Consider the following 12,899-nt stretch of genomic DNA (forward strand, 5'->3'; position numbering starts at 1 on the left):
CAATCTTTCGGTTCTGGAACATCGATGCGAACTGAAACGCACGTTTAGTGCGACGCCTCCTACGTTTCGGTTGGGATCTTTTTATTTTCTGCCGGATAGTGAATTCAAATACGTCCGGTCTTTATTATGGCGGGGTGATAGTGTCGTTTGATTCGATAAACGGAATTCGTTCTGACATTTCATTTGCTGTCAAATTATAGCGGGGGTTTGTTCAGATTCAGTGACGTACAAGCTATAGCGGATGAGTGTACTAGTGGATGAAAGTCATGAATCCGGTCGGAAGGTGTTTACTGGCCGTGAGCTACCCTTGGTGCACAAATATCGTTCCGACGATAACTTTTGATCCGCCCGTCAGATCGTGGCGATTCTTATATTGATTCGGGGGTAATCGGGAAGATTCATCGCGCGATGACAGCCCTGGCGGTCATCCGGCTTCCCGACATGCTCGGATCGTCCATACGATGTCATCTAGCAGGATTTTTTCGCACTTTCATTTAAACGGACTTCGTACGACAATGTAAGTGGAAACTCTTTATTACTTTGACATTGGAGAGGCATGCTGGGTGCGATCATACCAGCACAAATGCACTGGATCCCATCAGAACCCCGAAGTTAAGCGTGCTTGGGCGAGAGTAGTACTAGGATGGGTGACCTCCTGGGAAGTCCTCGTGTTGCACCCCTGTCACTTTTTTCGGCTTTCTACCACTTTTTTCGAACAATCTTTCGGTTCTGGAATATCGAAGCGAACTGAAACGCACGTTTAGTGCGTCGCCTCCTAGGTTTCGGTTCGGATCTTTTTATTTTCTTCCGGATGGTGAATTCGAAGACGTCCGGTCTTTATTATGGCGGGGTGATAGTGTCGTTTGATTCGATAAACGGAATTCGTTCTGACATTTCATTTGCGGTCAAATTATAGCGGGGGTTTGTTCAGATTCAGTGACGTACAGGCTATAGCGGATGAGTGTACTAGTGGATGCGAGTCATGAATCCGGTCGGAAGGTGTTTACTGGCCGTGAGCTACCCTTGGTGCACAAATATCGTTCCGACGATAACTTTTGATCCGCCCGTCAGATCGTCGCGATTCTTATATTGATTCGGGGGTACTCGGGAAGATTCATCGCGCGATGACAGCCCTGGCGGTCATCCGGCTTTCCGACATGCTCGGATCGTCCATCCGGTGTCATCTAGCAGGATTTTTTCGCACTTTCATTTAAACGGACTTCGTACGACAATGCGAGTGGAAACTCTTTATTACTTTGACAATGGAGAGGCATGCTGGGTGCGATCATACCAGCACAAATGCACTGGATCCCATCAGAACTCCGAAGTTAAGCGTGCTTGGGCGAGAGTAGTACTAGGATGGGTGACCTCCTGGAAAGTCCTCGTGTTGCACCCCTGTCACTTTTTTCGGCTATCTACCACTTTTTTCGAACAATCTTTCGGTTCTGGAACATCGATGCGAACTGAAACGCACGTTTAGTGCGTCGCCTCCTACGTTTCGGTTCGGATCTTTTTATTTTCTTCCGGATGGTGAATTCAAAGACGTCCGGTCTTTATTATGGCGGGGTGATAGTGTCGTTTGATTCGATAAACGGAATTCGTTCTGACATTTCATTTGCGGTCAAATTATAGCGGGGGTTTGTTCAGATTCAGTGACGTACAGGCTATAGCGGATGAGTGTACTAGTGGATGCGAGTCATGAATCCGGTCGGAAGGTGTTTACTGGCCGTGAGCTACCCTTGGTGCACAAATATCGTTCCGACGATAACTTTTGATCCGCCCGTCAGATCGTGGCGATTCTTATATTTATTCGGGGGTAATCGGGAAGATTCATCGCGCGATGACAGCTCTGGCGGTTATCCGGCTTCCCGACATGCTCGGATCGTCCATCCGATGGCATCTAGCAGGATTTTTTCGCACTTTCATTTAAACGGACTTCGTACGACAATGCGAGTGGAAACTCTTTATTACTTTGACAATGGAGAGGCATGCTGGGTGCGATCATACCAGCACAAATGCACTGGATCCCATCAGAACTCCGATGTTAAGCGTGCTTGGGCGAGAGTAGTACTAGGATGGGTGACCTCCTGGGAAGTCCTCGTGTTGCACCCCTGTCACTTTTTTCGGCTATCTACCACTTTTTTCGAACAATCTTTCGGTTCTGGAACATCGATGCGAACTGAAACGCACGTTTAGTACGTCGCCTCCTACGTTTCGGTACGGATCTTTTTATTTTCTTCCGGATGGTTAATTCAAAGACGTCCGGTCTTTATTATGGCGGGGTGATAGTGTCGTTTGATTCGATAAACGGAATTCGTTCTGACATTTCATTTGCGGTCAAATTATAGCGGGGGTTTGTTCAGATTCAGTGACGTACAGGCTATAGCGGATGAGTGTACTAGTGGATGCGAGTCATGAATCCGGTCGGAAGGTGTTTACTGGCCGTGAGCTACCCTTGGTGCACAAATATCGTTCCGACGATAACTTTTGATCCGCCCGTCAGATCGTCGCGATTCTTATATTGATTCGGGGGTACTCGGGAAGATTCATCGCGCGATGACAGCCCTGGCGGTCATCCGGCTTCCCGACATGCTCGGATCGTCCATCCGGTGTCATCTAGCAGGATTTTTTCGCACTTTCATTTAAACGGACTTCGTACGACAATGCGAGTGGAAACTCTTTATTACTTTGACAATGGAGAGGCATGCTGGGTGCGATCATACCAGCACAAATGCACTGGATCCCATCAGAACTCCGAAGTTAAGCGTGCTTGGGCGAGAGTAGTACTAGGATGGGTGACCTCCTGGGAAGTCCTCGTGTTGCACCCCAGTCACTTTTTTCGGCTATCTACCACTTTTTTCGAACAATCTTTCGGTTCTGGAACATCGATGCGAACTGAAACGCACGTTTATTGCGACGCCTCCTACGTTTCGGTTCGGATCTTTTTATTTTCTTCCGGATGGTGAATTCAAAGACGTCCGGTCTTTATTATGGCGGGGTGATAGTGTCGTTTGATTCGATAAACGGAATTCGTTCTGACATTTCATTTGCGGTCAAATTATAGCGGGGGTTTGTTCAGATTCAGTGACGTACAGGCTATAGCGGATGAGTGTACTAGTGGATGCGAGTCATGAATCCGGTCGGAAGGTGTTTACTGGCCGTGAGCTACCCTTGGTGCACAAATATCGTTCCGACGATAACTTTTGATCCGCCCGTCAGATCGTGGCGATTCTTATATTGATTCGGGGGTACTCGGGAAGATTCTTCGCGCGATGACAGCCCTGGCGGTCATCCGGCTTTCCGACATGCTCGGATCGTCCATCCGGTGTCATCTAGCAGGATTTTTTCGCACTTTCATTTAAACGGACTTCGTACGACAATGCGAGTGGAAACTCTTTATTACTTTGACAATGGAGAGGCATGCTGGGTGCGATCATACCAGCACAAATACCCTGGATCCCATCAGAACTCCGAAGTTAAGCGTGCTTGGGCGAGAGTAGTACTAGGATGGGTGACCTCCTGGGAAGTCCTCGTGTTGCACCCCTGTCACTTTTTTCGGCTATCTACCACTTTTTTCGAACAATCTTTCGGTTCTGGAACATCGATGCGAACTGAAACGCACGTTTAGTGCGACGCCTCCTACGTTTCGGTTGGGATCTTTTTATTTTCTGCCGGATAGTGAATTCAAATACGTCCGGTCTTTATTATGGCGGGGTGATAGTGTCGTTTGATTCGATAAACGGAATTCGTTCTGACATTTCATTTGCGGTCAAATTATAGCGGGGGTTTGTTCAGATTCAGTAACGTACAGGCTATAGCGGATGAGTGTACTAGTGGATGCGAGTCATGAATCCGGTCGGAAGGTGTTTACTGGCCGTGAGCTACCCTTGGTGCACAAATATCGTTCCGACGATAACTTTTGATCCGCCCGTCAGATCGTGGCGATTCTTATATTGATTCGGGGGTAATCGGGAAGATTCATCGCGCGATGACAGCCCTGGCAGTCATCCGGCTTCCCGACATGCTCGGATCGTCCATACGATGTCATCTAGCAGGATTTTTTCGCACTTTCATTTAAACGGACTTCGTACGACAATGTAAGTGGAAACTCTTTATTACTTTGACATTGGAGAGGCATGCTGGGTGCGATCATACCAGCACAAATGCACTGGATCCCATCAGAACCCCGAAGTTAAGCGTGCTTGGGCGAGAGTAGTACTAGGATGGGTGACCTCCTGGGAAGTCCTCGTGTTGCACCCCTGTCACTTTTTTCGGCTTTCTACCACTTTTTTCGAACAATCTTTCGGTTCTGGAATATCGAAGCGAACTGAAACGCACGTTTAGTGCGTCGCCTCCTAGGTTTCGGTTCGGATCTTTTTATTTTCTTCCGGATGGTGAATTCGAAGACGTCCGGTCTTTATTATGGCGGGGTGATAGTGTCGTTTGATTCGATAAACGGAATTCGTTCTGACATTTCATTTGCGGTCAAATTATAGCGGGGGTTTGTTTAGATTCAGTGACGTACACGCTATAGCGGATGAGTGTACTAGTGGATGAAAGTCATGAATCCGGTCGGAAGGTGTTTACTGGCCGTGAGCTACCCTTGGTGCACAAATATCGTTCCGACGATAACTTTTGATCCGCCCGTCAGATCGTGGCGATTCTTATATTGATTCGGGGGTACTCGGGAAGATTAATCGCGCGATGACAGCCTTGGTGGTCATCCGGCTTTCCGACATGCTCGGATCGTCCATCCGGTGTCATCTAGCAGGATTTTTTCGCACTTTCATTTAAACGGACTTCGTACGACAATGCGAGTGGAAACTCTTTATTACTTTGACAATGGAGAGGCATGCTGGGTGCGATCATACCAGCACAAATGCACTGGATCCCATCAGAACTCCGAAGTTAAGCGTGCTTGGGCGAGAGTAGTACTAGGATGGGTGACCTCCTGGGAAGTCCTCGTGTTGCACCCCTGTCACTTTTTTCGGCTATCTACCACTTTTTTCGAACAATCTTTCGGTTCTGGAACATCGATGCGAACTGAAACGCACGTTTAGTGCGTCGCCTCCTACGTTTCGGTACGGATCTTTTTATTTTCTTCCGGATGGTTAATTCAAAGACGTCCGGTCTTTATTATGGCGGGGTGATAGTGTCGTTTGATTCGATAAACGGAATTCGTTCTGACATTTCATTTGCGGTCAAATTATAGCGGGGGTTTGTTCAGATTCAGTGACGTACAGGCTATAGCGGATGAGTGTACTAGTGGATGCGAGTCATGAATCCGGTCGGAAGGTGTTTACTGGCCGTGAGCTACCCTTGGTGCACAAATATCGTTCCGACGATAACTTTTGATCCGCCCGTCAGATCGTCGCGATTCTTATATTGATTCGGGGGTACTCGGGAAGATTCATCGCGCGATGACAGCCTTGGCGGTCATCCGGCTTTCCGACATGCTCGGATCGTCCATCCGGTGTCATCTAGCAGGATTTTTTCGCACTTTCATTTAAACGGACTTCGTACGACAATGCGAGTGGAAACTCTTTATTACTTTGACAATGGAGAGGCATGCTGGGTGCGATCATACCAGCACAAATGCACTGGATCCCATCAGAACTCCGAAGTTAAGCGTGCTTGGGCGAGAGTAGTACTAGGATGGGTGACCTCCTGGGAAGTCCTCGTGTTGCACCCCAGTCACTTTTTTCGGCTATCTACCACTTTTTTCGAACAATCTTTCGGTTCTGGAACATCGATGCGAACTGAAACGCACGTTTATTGCGACGCCTCCTACGTTTCGGTTCGGATCTTTTTATTTTCTTCCGGATGGTGAATTCAAAGACGTCCGGTCTTTATTATGGCGGGGTGATAGTGTCGTTTGATTCGATAAACGGAATTCGTTCTGACATTTCATTTGCGGTCAAATTATAGCGGGGGTTTGTTCAGATTCAGTGACGTACAGGCTATAGCGGATGAGTGTACTAGTGGATGCGAGTCATGAATCCGGTCGGAAGGTGTTTACTGGCCGTGAGCTACCCTTGGTGCACAAATATCGTTCCGACGATAACTTTTGATCCGCCCGTCAGATCGTGGCGATTCTTATATTGATTCGGGGGTACTCGGGAAGATTCATCGCGCGATGACAGCCCTGGCGGTCATCCGGCTTTCCGACATGCTCGGATCGTCCATCCGGTGTCATCTAGCAGGATTTTTTCGCACTTTCATTTAAACGGACTTCGTACGACAATGCGAGTGGAAACTCTTTATTACTTTGACAATGGAGAGGCATGCTGGGTGCGATCATACCAGCACAAATACCCTGGATCCCATCAGAACTCCGAAGTTAAGCGTGCTTGGGCGAGAGTAGTACTAGGATGGGTGACCTCCTGGGAAGTCCTCGTGTTGCACCCCTGTCACTTTTTTCGGCTATCTACCACTTTTTTCGAACAATCTTTCGGTTCTGGAACATCGATGCGAACTGAAACGCACGTTTAGTGCGACGCCTCCTACGTTTCGGTTGGGATCTTTTTATTTTCTGCCGGTTAGTGAATTCAAATACGTCCGGTCTTTATTATGGCGGGGTGATAGTGTCGTTTGATTCGATAAACGGAATTCGTTCTGACATTTCATTTGCGGTCAAATTATAGCGGGGGTTTGTTCAGATTCAGTAACGTACAGGCTATAGCGGATGAGTGTACTAGTGGATGCGAGTCATGAATCCGGTCGGAAGGTGTTTACTGGCCGTGAGCTACCCTTGGTGCACAAATATCGTTCCGACGATAACTTTTGATCCGCCCGTCAGATCGTGGCGATTCTTATATTGATTCGGGGGTAATCGGGAAGATTCATCGCGCGATGACAGCCCTGGCAGTCATCCGGCTTCCCGACATGCTCGGATCGTCCATACGATGTCATCTAGCAGGATTTTTTCGCACTTTCATTTAAACGGACTTCGTACGACAATGTAAGTGGAAACTCTTTATTACTTTGACATTGGAGAGGCATGCTGGGTGCGATCATACCAGCACAAATGCACTGGATCCCATCAGAACCCCGAAGTTAAGCGTGCTTGGGCGAGAGTAGTACTAGGATGGGTGACCTCCTGGGAAGTCCTCGTGTTGCACCCCTGTCACTTTTTTCGGCTTTCTACCACTTTTTTCGAACAATCTTTCGGTTCTGGAATATCGAAGCGAACTGAAACGCACGTTTAGTGCGTCGCCTCCTAGGTTTCGGTTCGGATCTTTTTATTTTCTTCCGGATGGTGAATTCGAAGACGTCCGGTCTTTATTATGGCGGGGTGATAGTGTCGTTTGATTCGATAAACGGAATTCGTTCTGACATTTCATTTGCGGTCAAATTATAGCGGGGGTTTGTTTAGATTCAGTGACGTACACGCTATAGCGGATGAGTGTACTAGTGGATGAAAGTCATGAATCCGGTCGGAAGGTGTTTACTGGCCGTGAGCTACCCTTGGTGCACAAATATCGTTCCGACGATAACTTTTGATCCGCCCGTCAGATCGTGGCGATTCTTATATTGATTCGGGGGTACTCGGGAAGATTAATCGCGCGATGACAGCCTTGGTGGTCATCCGGCTTTCCGACATGCTCGGATCGTCCATCCGGTGTCATCTAGCAGGATTTTTTCGCACTTTCATTTAAACGGACTTCGTACGACAATGCGAGTGGAAACTCTTTATTACTTTGACAATGGAGAGGCATGCTGGGTGCGATCATACCAGCACAAATGCACTGGATCCCATCAGAACTCCGAAGTTAAGCGTGCTTGGGCGAGAGTAGTACTAGGATGGGTGACCTCCTGGGAAGTCCTCGTGTTGCACCCCTGTCACTTTTTTCGGCTATCTACCACTTTTTTCGAACAATCTTTCGGTTCTGGAACATCGATGCGAACTGAAACGCACGTTTAGTGCGTCGCCTCCTACGTTTCGGTACGGATCTTTTTATTTTCTTCCGGATGGTTAATTCAAAGACGTCCGGTCTTTATTATGGCGGGGTGATAGTGTCGTTTGATTCGATAAACGGAATTCGTTCTGACATTTCATTTGCGGTCAAATTATAGCGGGGGTTTGTTCAGATTCAGTGACGTACAGGCTATAGCGGATGAGTGTACTAGTGGATGCGAGTCATGAATCCGGTCGGAAGGTGTTTACTGGCCGTGAGCTACCCTTGGTGCACAAATATCGTTCCGACGATAACTTTTGATCCGCCCGTCAGATCGTCGCGATTCTTATATTGATTCGGGGGTACTCGGGAAGATTCATCGCGCGATGACAGCCTTGGCGGTCATCCGGCTTTCCGACATGCTCGGATCGTCCATCCGGTGTCATCTAGCAGGATTTTTTCGCACTTTCATTTAAACGGACTTCGTACGACAATGCGAGTGGAAACTCTTTATTACTTTGACAATGGAGAGGCATGCTGGGTGCGATCATACCAGCACAAATGCACTGGATCCCATCAGAACTCCGAAGTTAAGCGTGCTTGGGCGAGAGTAGTACTAGGATGGGTGACCTCCTGGGAAGTCCTCGTGTTGCACCCCAGTCACTTTTTTCGGCTATCTACCACTTTTTTCGAACAATCTTTCGGTTCTGGAACATCGATGCGAACTGAAACGCACGTTTATTGCGACGCCTCCTACGTTTCGGTTCGGATCTTTTTATTTTCTTCCGGATGGTGAATTCAAAGACGTCCGGTCTTTATTATGGCGGGGTGATAGTGTCGTTTGATTCGATAAACGGAATTCGTTCTGACATTTCATTTGCGGTCAAATTATAGCGGGGGTTTGTTCAGATTCAGTGACGTACAGGCTATAGCGGATGAGTGTACTAGTGGATGCGAGTCATGAATCCGGTCGGAAGGTGTTTACTGGCCGTGAGCTACCCTTGGTGCACAAATATCGTTCCGACGATAACTTTTGATCCGCCCGTCAGATCGTGGCGATTCTTATATTGATTCGGGGGTACTCGGGAAGATTCATCGCGCGATGACAGCCCTGGCGGTCATCCGGCTTTCCGACATGCTCGGATCGTCCATCCGGTGTCATCTAGCAGGATTTTTTCGCACTTTCATTTAAACGGACTTCGTACGACAATGCGAGTGGAAACTCTTTATTACTTTGACAATGGAGAGGCATGCTGGGTGCGATCATACCAGCACAAATACCCTGGATCCCATCAGAACTCCGAAGTTAAGCGTGCTTGGGCGAGAGTAGTACTAGGATGGGTGACCTCCTGGGAAGTCCTCGTGTTGCACCCCTGTCACTTTTTTCGGCTATCTACCACTTTTTTCGAACAATCTTTCGGTTCTGGAACATCGATGCGAACTGAAACGCACGTTTAGTGCGACGCCTCCTACGTTTCGGTTGGGATCTTTTTATTTTCTGCCGGTTAGTGAATTCAAATACGTCCGGTCTTTATTATGGCGGGGTGATAGTGTCGTTTGATTCGATAAACGGAATTCGTTCTGACATTTCATTTGCGGTCAAATTATAGCGGGGGTTTGTTCAGATTCAGTAACGTACAGGCTATAGCGGATGAGTGTACTAGTGGATGCGAGTCATGAATCCGGTCGGAAGGTGTTTACTGGCCGTGAGCTACCCTTGGTGCACAAATATCGTTCCGACGATAACTTTTGATCCGCCCGTCAGATCGTGGCGATTCTTATATTGATTCGGGGGTAATCGGGAAGATTCATCGCGCGATGACAGCCCTGGCAGTCATCCGGCTTCCCGACATGCTCGGATCGTCCATACGATGTCATCTAGCAGGATTTTTTCGCACTTTCATTTAAACGGACTTCGTACGACAATGTAAGTGGAAACTCTTTATTACTTTGACATTGGAGAGGCATGCTGGGTGCGATCATACCAGCACAAATGCACTGGATCCCATCAGAACCCCGAAGTTAAGCGTGCTTGGGCGAGAGTAGTACTAGGATGGGTGACCTCCTGGGAAGTCCTCGTGTTGCACCCCTGTCACTTTTTTCGGCTTTCTACCACTTTTTTCGAACAATCTTTCGGTTCTGGAATATCGAAGCGAACTGAAACGCACGTTTAGTGCGTCGCCTCCTAGGTTTCGGTTCGGATCTTTTTATTTTCTTCCGGATGGTGAATTCGAAGACGTCCGGTCTTTATTATGGCGGGGTGATAGTGTCGTTTGATTCGATAAACGGAATTCGTTCTGACATTTCATTTGCGGTCAAATTATAGCGGGGGTTTGTTCAGATTCAGTGACGTACAGGCTATAGCGGATGAGTGTACTAGTGGATGCGAGTCATGAATCCGGTCGGAAGGTGTTTACTGGCCGTGAGCTACCCTTGGTGCACAAATATCGTTCCGACGATAACTTTTGATCCGCCCGTCAGATCGTCGCGATTCTTATATTGATTCGGGGGTACTCGGGAAGATTCATCGCGCGATGACAGCCCTGGCGGTCATCCGGCTTTCCGACATGCTCGGATCGTCCATCCGGTGTCATCTAGCAGGATTTTTTCGCACTTTCATTTAAACGGACTTCGTACGACAATGCGAGTGGAAACTCTTTATTACTTTGACAATGGAGAGGCATGCTGGGTGCGATCATACCAGCACAAATGCACTGGATCCCATCAGAACTCCGAAGTTAAGCGTGCTTGGGCGAGAGTAGTACTAGGATGGGTGACTTCCTGGAAAGTCCTCGTGTTGCACCCCTGTCACTTTTTTCGGCTATCTACCACTTTTTTCGAACAATCTTTCGGTTCTGGAACATCGATGCGAACTGAAACGCACGTTTAGTGCGACGCCTCCTACGTTTCGGTTGGGATCTTTTTATTTTCTGCCGGATAGTGAATTCAAATACGTCCGGTCTTTATTATGGCGGGGTGATAGTGTCGTTTGATTCGATAAACGGAATTCGTTCTGACATTTCATTTGCGGTCAAATTATAGCGGGGGTTTGTTCAGATTCAGTAACGTACAGGCTATAGCGGATGAGTGTACTAGTGGATGCGAGTCATGAATCCGGTCGGAAGGTGTTTACTGGCCGTGAGCTACCCTTGGTGCACAAATATCGTTCCGACGATAACTTTTGATCCGCCCGTCAGATCGTGGCGATTCTTATATTGATTCGGGGGTAATCGGGAAGATTCATCGCGCGATGACAGCCCTGGCAGTCATCCGGCTTCCCGACATGCTCGGATCGTCCATACGATGTCATCTAGCAGGATTTTTTCGCACTTTCATTTAAACGGACTTCGTACGACAATGTAAGTGGAAACTCTTTATTACTTTGACATTGGAGAGGCATGCTGGGTGCGATCATACCAGCACAAATGCACTGGATCCCATCAGAACCCCGAAGTTAAGCGTGCTTGGGCGAGAGTAGTACTAGGATGGGTGACCTCCTGGGAAGTCCTCGTGTTGCACCCCTGTCACTTTTTTCGGCTTTCTACCACTTTTTTCGAACAATCTTTCGGTTCTGGAATATCGAAGCGAACTGAAACGCACGTTTAGTGCGTCGCCTCCTAGGTTTCGGTTCGGATCTTTTTATTTTCTTCCGGATGGTGAATTCGAAGACGTCCGGTCTTTATTATGGCGGGGTGATAGTGTCGTTTGATTCGATAAACGGAATTCGTTCTGACATTTCATTTGCGGTCAAATTATAGCGGGGGTTTGTTTAGATTCAGTGACGTACACGCTATAGCGGATGAGTGTACTAGTGGATGAAAGTCATGAATCCGGTCGGAAGGTGTTTACTGGCCGTGAGCTACCCTTGGTGCACAAATATCGTTCCGACGATAACTTTTGATCCGCCCGTCAGATCGTGGCGATTCTTATATTGATTCGGGGGTACTCGGGAAGATTAATCGCGCGATGACAGCCTTGGTGGTCATCCGGCTTTCCGACATGCTCGGATCGTCCATCCGGTGTCATCTAGCAGGATTTTTTCGCACTTTCATTTAAACGGACTTCGTACGACAATGCGAGTGGAAACTCTTTATTACTTTGACAATGGAGAGGCATGCTGGGTGCGATCATACCAGCACAAATGCACTGGATCCCATCAGAACTCCGAAGTTAAGCGTGCTTGGGCGAGAGTAGTACTAGGATGGGTGACCTCCTGGGAAGTCCTCGTGTTGCACCCCTGTCACTTTTTTCGGCTATCTACCACTTTTTTCGAACAATCTTTCGGTTCTGGAACATCGATGCGAACTGAAACGCACGTTTAGTGCGTCGCCTCCTACGTTTCGGTACGGATCTTTTTATTTTCTTCCGGATGGTTAATTCAAAGACGTCCGGTCTTTATTATGGCGGGGTGATAGTGTCGTTTGATTCGATAAACGGAATTCGTTCTGACATTTCATTTGCGGTCAAATTATAGCGGGGGTTTGTTCAGATTCAGTGACGTACAGGCTATAGCGGATGAGTGTACTAGTGGATGCGAGTCATGAATCCGGTCGGAAGGTGTTTACTGGCCGTGAGCTACCCTTGGTGCACAAATATCGTTCCGACGATAACTTTTGATCCGCCCGTCAGATCGTCGCGATTCTTATATTGATTCGGGGGTACTCGGGAAGATTCATCGCGCGATGACAGCCCTGGCGGTCATCCGGCTTCCCGACATGCTCGGATCGTCCATCCGGTGTCATCTAGCAGGATTTTTTCGCACTTTCATTTAAACGGACTTCGTACGACAATGCGAGTGGAAACTCTTTATTACTTTGACAATGGAGAGGCATGCTGGGTGCGATCATACCAGCACAAATGCACTGGATCCCATCAGAACTCCGAAGTTAAGCGTGCTTGGGCGAGAGTAGTACTAGGATGGGTGACCTCCTGGGAAGTCCTCGTGTTGCACCCCAGTCACTTTTTTCGGCTATCTACCACTTTTTTCGAACAATCTTTCGG

General features: G+C 48.0%; 18 non-coding genes across 18 annotated transcripts; all 18 read left to right on the plus strand.

Moving 5' to 3' along the window:
• The first annotated feature begins 561 nt into the window (after nt 1–561).
• On the plus strand, nt 562–680 carry LOC143874095 (5S ribosomal RNA). The gene has a single exon (XR_013248786.1). It is a non-coding gene; the product is annotated as a 5S ribosomal RNA (ribosomal RNA).
• A 597-nt stretch (nt 681–1,277) lies between these two features.
• On the plus strand, nt 1,278–1,396 carry LOC143873795 (5S ribosomal RNA). The gene has a single exon (XR_013248494.1). It is a non-coding gene; the product is annotated as a 5S ribosomal RNA (ribosomal RNA).
• Nucleotides 1,397–1,993: 597 nt separating this feature from the next.
• Nucleotides 1,994–2,112, plus strand: LOC143873620 (5S ribosomal RNA). The gene has a single exon (XR_013248322.1). It is a non-coding gene; the product is annotated as a 5S ribosomal RNA (ribosomal RNA).
• Nucleotides 2,113–2,709: 597 nt separating this feature from the next.
• On the plus strand, nt 2,710–2,828 carry LOC143872187 (5S ribosomal RNA). Its single transcript, XR_013246944.1, has one exon. It is a non-coding gene; the product is annotated as a 5S ribosomal RNA (ribosomal RNA).
• Nucleotides 2,829–3,425: 597 nt separating this feature from the next.
• Nucleotides 3,426–3,544, plus strand: LOC143873554 (5S ribosomal RNA). Its single transcript, XR_013248259.1, has one exon. It is a non-coding gene; the product is annotated as a 5S ribosomal RNA (ribosomal RNA).
• A 597-nt stretch (nt 3,545–4,141) lies between these two features.
• Nucleotides 4,142–4,260, plus strand: LOC143874096 (5S ribosomal RNA). The gene has a single exon (XR_013248787.1). It is a non-coding gene; the product is annotated as a 5S ribosomal RNA (ribosomal RNA).
• Nucleotides 4,261–4,857: 597 nt separating this feature from the next.
• On the plus strand, nt 4,858–4,976 carry LOC143872188 (5S ribosomal RNA). Its single transcript, XR_013246945.1, has one exon. It is a non-coding gene; the product is annotated as a 5S ribosomal RNA (ribosomal RNA).
• Nucleotides 4,977–5,573: 597 nt separating this feature from the next.
• On the plus strand, nt 5,574–5,692 carry LOC143872189 (5S ribosomal RNA). Its single transcript, XR_013246946.1, has one exon. It is a non-coding gene; the product is annotated as a 5S ribosomal RNA (ribosomal RNA).
• A 597-nt stretch (nt 5,693–6,289) lies between these two features.
• LOC143873555 (5S ribosomal RNA) lies at nt 6,290–6,408 on the plus strand. Its single transcript, XR_013248260.1, has one exon. It is a non-coding gene; the product is annotated as a 5S ribosomal RNA (ribosomal RNA).
• A 597-nt stretch (nt 6,409–7,005) lies between these two features.
• On the plus strand, nt 7,006–7,124 carry LOC143874097 (5S ribosomal RNA). Its single transcript, XR_013248788.1, has one exon. It is a non-coding gene; the product is annotated as a 5S ribosomal RNA (ribosomal RNA).
• A 597-nt stretch (nt 7,125–7,721) lies between these two features.
• LOC143872190 (5S ribosomal RNA) lies at nt 7,722–7,840 on the plus strand. Its single transcript, XR_013246947.1, has one exon. It is a non-coding gene; the product is annotated as a 5S ribosomal RNA (ribosomal RNA).
• Nucleotides 7,841–8,437: 597 nt separating this feature from the next.
• On the plus strand, nt 8,438–8,556 carry LOC143872191 (5S ribosomal RNA). Its single transcript, XR_013246948.1, has one exon. It is a non-coding gene; the product is annotated as a 5S ribosomal RNA (ribosomal RNA).
• Nucleotides 8,557–9,153: 597 nt separating this feature from the next.
• Nucleotides 9,154–9,272, plus strand: LOC143873556 (5S ribosomal RNA). The gene has a single exon (XR_013248261.1). It is a non-coding gene; the product is annotated as a 5S ribosomal RNA (ribosomal RNA).
• A 597-nt stretch (nt 9,273–9,869) lies between these two features.
• On the plus strand, nt 9,870–9,988 carry LOC143874098 (5S ribosomal RNA). Its single transcript, XR_013248789.1, has one exon. It is a non-coding gene; the product is annotated as a 5S ribosomal RNA (ribosomal RNA).
• A 597-nt stretch (nt 9,989–10,585) lies between these two features.
• LOC143874552 (5S ribosomal RNA) lies at nt 10,586–10,704 on the plus strand. The gene has a single exon (XR_013249228.1). It is a non-coding gene; the product is annotated as a 5S ribosomal RNA (ribosomal RNA).
• A 597-nt stretch (nt 10,705–11,301) lies between these two features.
• LOC143874099 (5S ribosomal RNA) lies at nt 11,302–11,420 on the plus strand. The gene has a single exon (XR_013248790.1). It is a non-coding gene; the product is annotated as a 5S ribosomal RNA (ribosomal RNA).
• A 597-nt stretch (nt 11,421–12,017) lies between these two features.
• Nucleotides 12,018–12,136, plus strand: LOC143872192 (5S ribosomal RNA). Its single transcript, XR_013246949.1, has one exon. It is a non-coding gene; the product is annotated as a 5S ribosomal RNA (ribosomal RNA).
• Nucleotides 12,137–12,733: 597 nt separating this feature from the next.
• LOC143872193 (5S ribosomal RNA) lies at nt 12,734–12,852 on the plus strand. The gene has a single exon (XR_013246950.1). It is a non-coding gene; the product is annotated as a 5S ribosomal RNA (ribosomal RNA).
• Nucleotides 12,853–12,899: the final 47 nt, after the last annotated feature.

This window comes from Tasmannia lanceolata, unplaced genomic scaffold, assembly GCF_043159265.1.
Source record: "Tasmannia lanceolata isolate RefF3 unplaced genomic scaffold, GAP_Taslan_0.1 ptg000003l, whole genome shotgun sequence".
Classification (NCBI taxonomy): Eukaryota; Viridiplantae; Streptophyta; class Magnoliopsida; order Canellales; family Winteraceae; genus Tasmannia; species Tasmannia lanceolata.